Here is an 8,278-nt window from a genome sequence, read left to right on the forward strand (position 1 = left end):
TAAAAGAGGACAGTCCACCTACAGATATGCTAATTAGGAAATTAAAAATTGGATTCATATGAAATAAATGCCTACATTTAAATAATACCAGAAGGAACACAATTTCAGTGAAATATATTCAAAGCTCTAGAATGTGGAAGAATCTAAATAAGTGAAAATTCTACCTGATATATTTTTGTGTGTTCTCAAACTACCTAAATGTTTTGTATGTTATATATATATATGTATATATAAGTGCTTTAGAGACTTCATGGCACCATTGTCTGTTATCACTATTACTGTGTATACACACGTGTGTGTACTCATGATATTGAACATACATTAGTCACTACAAGGTTTGTAAAGGAAGGCCTGTAGAAATGTGGTCTGTGTTAAGACAACATTGGGTATACATCTATATCCCCTCTATCCTCTCTATAAAAAATGATACAGTTGCAATAAGTACATATAAAAAACAATCATTTTGCTTTTGCAAGTATGACACTCTTTTCTAGTTTTTAGTGACAGTATTATGAAGTTCTACCCATGCCACAGGTACACATATTAAACAATCTTTTAAAATATCTTTGAAAGATTGTTTAATATTTATCACAATCAATTTCCATAACATGTAGGCAACTGAACATGGAAAGCAAAGAACATTATGAAACTACAATGGAGGCTGTTTGTATGGTATTGCTCATCTGTCTGATACTAATCAAGTAAATTGTACATCATTAAATGAGACACATTTGTTACAAGATCCATTAACATCCTTAAATATCTGGCAGTAGAGATATAGACAATGTTATAGCCTTGAAAAAAAGAAGGTTACACATTATGAGGTAACAGATGAAAAAATGGATGGAAAAATGTATAGAATTACCACACATGTCAGTCATACAGCACTTTTCTGTTTAAAGAAGAAATAAATTATGATTGATATTGATATATGAATGGTAGGATCCCAAAGGGGTCACATTAGTCCATCCTTATTTCCTAAATATAAAATATAATAATTTTTCCTATAGGTCACTACACAAGATTAAAATGTTATGTGAAAATCAATTGGTGAATAATTGCCCATAGAATGGTTTAATTTTCATTTTGCATCATTCCATGTTCAGCATCAGCATCTGCACATTTGAAAGGAATACACATCCATGGAAACCCTGGCAGATACTGTCAGACACATTGACACAAGTCCACTGCTGTGTGTTTATTATGGAGGACTGTTGGAGCTGCCAGCCCTCTGAACTTTGTACCACGGTAAGCCAGAAGATTGACAAGTTGCAGATAATCATCATGTCAAAGGATATCCTCTCCTGGGTGGCAATGTGTGCAACAACTGTCCCTCTAGGAAGAGCTCACCGGATAATTGACTAGGGCAACACAAGAAGGCCAATGGACAGGGAAGACAAGCAGACACCTGTCAGGAGGTTCCAATAATGTCCACGACAAGAAGTGGTTTTAGTCCATACATTCATATGCTGTATGAACTTTGAATGAAGACAGTGTAGGAAGAGGAACAAAGTATTTTCTTGTACAGTATTTGTAACAGGCATATGTGCTTATATTTGATGCATCCACATCAATATGTTGAACCCTTTGTGTTCACTTAGAAAGGCTTTCATTGGCTGGCTACTTGGATGGAACAGAAAAAAGCTGAACGAGCGAGGGAGAGCTCTTTTATGTCAGACTTGTACTCTTTCAGAATGATAATTGCAAGCTGCGTTGTGCCCTTCATGTCTGGCAGCTGTGCCAGAGAAAGGAGGATTATTTTGCAGTAGTGGAAGAGCTTCCGAATTCATCCTCTTCACATCACAATCTACAACAGCCATTGCTATTGATTTTTTTTTCATTATTGGTACTGAAAATAGCATATTGTACCACAGCCCATTTTATTCAAAATTTAATTTAAAGAGACGTGAATACCAAACCTTAACCACCAAACTGTAGCTTATTTAAAGAGCATGTCATATCTGAATTAAAGGCAACTTTTAAAGCTTGCTTGTTCTAATATGAGCTTCACTAAATGAATAAATTAAATTTCAATGGGATGCAATGCTTGATTTACAGAGACACAGCTAGTCCGCAGATGAGACTAATTACAGTTTGAAATCACTACTCTTAATATGATTTATTCTGTGGCTTTGTTGCACAGCAACTGCTCAACCCTGGTCAATCCATCCTTCACTGTTTACTACAGCATCAGCGCATAATAATAGCCTTTTCCAAAAAAGTGGCATCATATTATCATATTCTTTTTCTAAAAATGTAATCATAATTTTCCACATTCTGGATACAGGCCTGTAATTTCAAGATGTGATAGACTACACCTCTCCTCAGACAATTGCTTAAAGGAAAATCCTTAAAATTAGCACAGCAGTTTCAAAATTATTTTATGGGGTTGAAGCCAATCTGTCACTCAGCTCTATACCTTTATGGTTTGCAGTTGGTGCATTCTGGGAGAATCTGAAGGCTACCTTCATTGCTTGATTAGGCAGATTTATGAAAGGTTCTGAAAAGTTCAGAGATTAAGATAAAGCTTTTTTGAGGTTGATCCTTGATAGCATAATGGCCAAGAGACAAAATCTTAACCAGCATATTATTGTTTACTTATATTTTAAATAATGACCAACTGCCATTTTGACCAATTGCCATTCATTTTTGAGAGTGGAACAGGTGTGTGGCATTGTCCTTTCTTCATCTGCAGTAAAGTCACCAAATCAGTTGTCCCTCACATACAATGAATAGATAGCACCACCTAGTGTCATCTTCAAATAGGTGGCAGTGCTGATGACATCATCTGACATATACAGTACATTCAATTCAAGTCAATTTGGTGGTTTAAAAACAACTTTTTGAATCATTAGAGCTAACAGAGCTAATTATGTTGTCAGGTAAGGCTGTTTTAATATACTGCATATACTGTAAAAAATGGAATGTATTTAGTATACCAAAGCAACTGATTAACTAAAGACAGTAGCCTACAGCTATGCATTTACTTCATCTTCCCATTCAAAACCATACTGAAATGTGCCTTGTCGTTACTCTGACTCCTTGTAAAACCCTGAAATTCTGGAAACTCTTCAGTCTCCCAGAATTTCGCATCCCTGTATTGCCCCCTATGAAAAATAGTGGCAATCCCGGTTGATGACAGCAGGTGGAGATGTGGGTTCAGGTGGACTAAAACTATGGGATTATAAACACATTGTGGTCACTGGAAGATACCCTAGTTTATGGTTTTAATCTAAAACGTGGTAGACTCTTGGCAAGAATTCTACAGAAGTAGGGTAAATGATCATGCATGAAAAGTGTGCTATAGTATATTATGAAATAATATCACATGGGCAGGACTAGTACACACTATTTAATGAAAATAAAAATTTGGTAATTCATTGTTAGTGGCAAATGTATCCAACATGGTTAATTAAAATCTATATTTAAAGAAAAAGATTTGGTACTGAAACAGTGATAGTTATTTTACGCAATATTTTCATCACAGTAGCATTATTCCATTGAAGGGGTATTTTTTCTGTATTATGTACAACATGTCCACACCAAACAGATACTCCACTATACCACTGAGCATGCAGTGCCTCTGGAGCATAACATTAAATATGTGGGTCAGTTAAAGCTATTTTATTGTTTACTGTCAGAAACAAAAAAAGCTAAGGTATGCACATACTGAACTGTATTTTGTACCAATGCATGCAAACAAAACTAACAACCTAAAGCAGCCAGAACTGTTATAATATTAGCCCTAACATCAAATAACTTCTTAGTCATTTCATCATGCTTCATACAGACCTGTCCATAACATTTTTATTTATGGTGTTTATAGACAAATGGACACACATGTGATTGTACAACCTACCAAAACAACAAAACATCGCATACAATACCACTTGCATTATAACTGGTTTTAAAAGCTAAAGTAATTTTTTCATTCTTTGTAGTCCTACTAATGAGATTTTACAGGAAAACTTATTAACAAAGGGTCAAGGGACCTCAGAACTTTGGCTGTATTGTTTTTCAGGTGAAGTTCCAGTGTGTTAAATGAAAATAAAAGGGGGCAGTTCAGACTGTATATTTTGAGGGTCTTTTTGCTTCTGTGGGTGAAGAGCCAATCTGTAGATTATTATTTTTACTAATTACTTATTATATTATAATTGCTTATTATTTTTTCTTACCTTTCACTTTATTTCTCTCCTAAGTCCTGAAATGGAAAATGTTTGTTGTCTTTGATCCTTATACACTGACAGTAAAATGATACTGAGCATGTGCAGAATGACAGATATCCATTTTTGCTTTGTCATGATGAGGGCTGTTTATGTGCAACTAGAAGAGCATGACTAAACACTTAATGATTGAGTTATGTATGTAATTCTATCATATCACAATGTAACTAAAGAAAGTACATTCAGAATTTGAGTAGTGCTGCAAAGTACAGTTCATTAAATGTTTGTGTTTACCCCACTGAATACGAGCATAGTGATTCCAGCTATCCCGGAACTCAAATTCGGGTGAAGAGCTAAAATCAATTGAACAAACAACCGTCTATAGAATGTGCATCGTAATCTTGTTGATCAGCATGTTCAGGCAAGTACTTTTGATCTGTTGACTTTCTTAATCCTTAATCGCATGAATGAATATTTAATATATTGCCTAGAACAAGAACTGAATCTTTACGAGTTTGAATTAAATGTACTGCTCCAGGGCCAAAACCTTTCATCATTAGCCAGAAATGCTGAGAAACTTCTGAGACCATAACAACCAAGTTAGTATACTAAAAGAACACATTTATTTATCTGGACATATATCAGATTAAGCTCCTCAATCTGAATGAGAATAAGTGGTTCCACTTTAGGGGACACAGAATCCAAAACTGTTTGACACTCTTGTTCCCATGATAACTGATTAGCGTCAGTAGACATTATCTGAAAACAACCTAGCTGGGTGGGGCTTGTGTCAACTGCAGGAAATACCAGTAAAGCAGGAAAACAACTAGGCAACATGAACAAGTGTAACATACATTGCATTCATCACAATTCTTTCCTTGTTTTTTCTTTTTTTTCTCTTTTTTTCTGTTTTCCTTGACTTGTTCTTTCCTGTGCTCACTCATTTGACCACAGGCAGCATAATGAACAGGAACCACAACTACATACATTTTTTTGGAAGCAGAGAACTCACAAAGGTTAACATAATGAAGGCAATTTGAGCGGAACACGAGCGGAATTACTTGAAAGACCAATGCTGCAAGATGTTTCAACAGTCTGTTTTTGATTGTCATGTTTTATTTAATTTATTAAAGCTTGTTTTGTAAAGTGTTTAACTGTTTCTTTCCTTTCATTTTTTCCCAATCAACCACCCTTAAGATTTTTGTTGTGATTGTATACAGGGTTTTGTGTATGCTCAAGTGGCAGCAATTAGCTGTGAATGGATACAAAAAACATTAAATGAAAAACAGAAATCAGGTGTACGTGGACCAAGTTCTATTCAGGTTGTTTACTTAGTATAGCATAAAACCCATTATTTAATATACATTATACATATTCTCCTTTCAAATATCAGCGTGAAGAATGTTAGCTATTTACTCATTTGCTTTAACAAAGCATCATTCAAGTTCTACTGGCTTCTTTAAGGTGCACAAAAGCTCATACACAATGTAACTAAATTTCATAAAATGAAAGCTAAACAGAGAGAGAGGAAGACTACAGTTCTTTATACAGTAAGAAAAGGAATCCAAAGCACATTTAAACATTGTGTGAAGAATGTTTACCATTTGGATATGTATCAGAGGTGCTCAGTGGTAACAACAGTAAGTAAGACATGATACATATCAATGCAAACCTCAATTAAATCCTTCAAGAATTGTACCAGTGTTGCCAGTCTCTGTATACAGTTAAATAGTGAATAAAAACATAATTTCAAAACAGCACTGTTCCTTAGATCCCTGAGTGAGGCAGGAGAACCAGCTAAGGCAGGGCTCTTGTACCTGGGATTTTCCTGGAGCAGCATATTCTCACTGAGAGAACAGGGCCATTGAGGCAGGACTGTAGGCAAACACAAGGAGAGGCTGTGTCCTGTTTGACGACAGCGGCCGGCGTAGAACTTTATCTCACCATCTCTGTTACCAGTGATGCAAAGAGGTGTCATGTTCTACTGTTGCAGTATCCAGCACTGGCTATTCAGAGGTGTTAGGATTGGATATTTGAAGATGCCGTGACAAGGCTGCCTTTGGTGTTAACCGGAAACTTCACCCCACATGGGTAATGAGGCTTTTCACAATACTGTTCATCACATTTCACCCAGGAAGACAAAAGTCTAACCTCTATTTCCTGGATGGTACACCAGATGAGGGAGATGAATTAATGATGACACTCACACACGTCTTTGTGAGAATGTCTGAGACTTTGTATGTGGATAAGGGTGCAAATTAATCCAAGGGCGGTGGATGACACACACACTCCATATCAGTTTTTCAACACAAAAGCAACGCAAAACAATTCTCTGAATGTGTTGGCACAGAAGCACAGCTCATGTCAACAAAATATAACAAAATAATTTATGTCTTTACTTAAATTCAGAACCAAGTAACCACCTCTAATAAATATGACAGTTCTCCTTAATCACACATTAATAAGCATTAAAACTGTACAAATGGAAAAGCTAGGAGATAGTAGTATTAGTATAGGAGAGTAGTATTCACAGTGGTCTGACTTTTATATTTACATTTACCTTACATTGTCCTTCAAAATAAAAATGTTTTTCTCTTCCACTTGCTATAGGTAAGACTGTCGTTTTGAACATATTGCTATGGTTTACATTTATAATAAAATTAACAGAGGAATTAATATTCGTATGGGAAGAACACAAACAAAATACCAAATCTAATGACAGACATTTTAAGTGAATTCTCTTGGCTTCAATAGTTCTGTGGCTGTGGTTACCTCCCTGCCCCTTTTTCTTTCTTTGTGTGCAGGGATTAACACATAGCAAAGCTTAAATGTCAGGACACAAACAGGGTGTGTCATTGTGTTGAAAAACCAGTTATAGTCTCTGTCACATGTAGTTTTCCTCAGATCACAGAAGCAAATATGTGAATGATATCTTGAACTTGGTGAAGTGTGGACAAGATGATGCTCATGGTTTGTTTTTCCTATAATAGTCATTATCATTCCACTTCAGAGAAACTCCTGAGTCATTCAAAGCAATCGTGAAAAGGTAGCTCTTTTTTCCTTCAGCAAACTTATTGTTAGGTGAGATCACATGGCAGCATACTCACAGGCATGGCACATCCAGTTAGGCTGGTTTATCTTGTGGTGACTGGGAGAGATTTACTTGGAGAAATGATGATAACATGGCTCTGAAGAGCAGAGGCACAGACATTTCCAAAACATGGTATTTCTACACATGTGGTTATTCATCAAGAATGAACATGTATTTATGCAGTGTCCCAGGTAAAGGCATTTCAAGAACTGCTCTTAGTTGGCCAAACGTTTACCCTGAGTATTGCTTGACATTTAACTAGAACAAAAAACTGACCTCAAATATTGAGTGTAAATACCTTGTACAAACATATTTTAAACAGTTGTTCATCATTATAATTAACATATATACATAAGAATACAATTGCACAACAGCTAGGGATATGCTCACAGTGTCATATTTGTCATTTTTTAAATCCTTGAGTCATAAAGACAACATTTTCAGACAAGAAAATATATGATTAATGTTGGGAATATAAATAACAAATCAAACAGAAGAATATGATACAGGCTTTATGATGGAGATTTGTTATATAATCCCCCAAAGCCAAATTCTATAAGTCCACACAGTTCACCAACTGTTATCATTTCAAGTATAGCTGAACCCAAGTGCACAGAAGGTGAAAATATCACCTGGTAGTTTCCTCAATTCCTCAGTTGTAGTTTCTGGGTAGTCTTTTTCAGGGAACAACATTTACCTAAAATGAAAAAAAGACATTTGTTTTTGTTTATTACAACAGCATTCATATTTGATTGTGGGAAAAAGCATCAATAGTTTTCTTTAATATTCATAATGACAAATTAAATATGCATGATGGAAAACCTAGTCTAATATGGATTAGTAAATGTGTGAAAATATGTAGGATAAGTGGATTAGTTAAAATGAGTCTGAGGAGTTAGGAACAAGCCATGATGAACTAATAAGTAATTACAGTATAATAATGTGGTATTGCGACAATGACCATTACAGTAATATGTTTTTCATTGCGATCAAGCCTAAAACTATTGCAACAGTTGCAACTGTA

Source organism: Megalops cyprinoides, chromosome 1, assembly GCF_013368585.1.
Source record: "Megalops cyprinoides isolate fMegCyp1 chromosome 1, fMegCyp1.pri, whole genome shotgun sequence".
In the NCBI taxonomy this organism is placed as follows: domain Eukaryota; kingdom Metazoa; phylum Chordata; class Actinopteri; order Elopiformes; family Megalopidae; genus Megalops; species Megalops cyprinoides.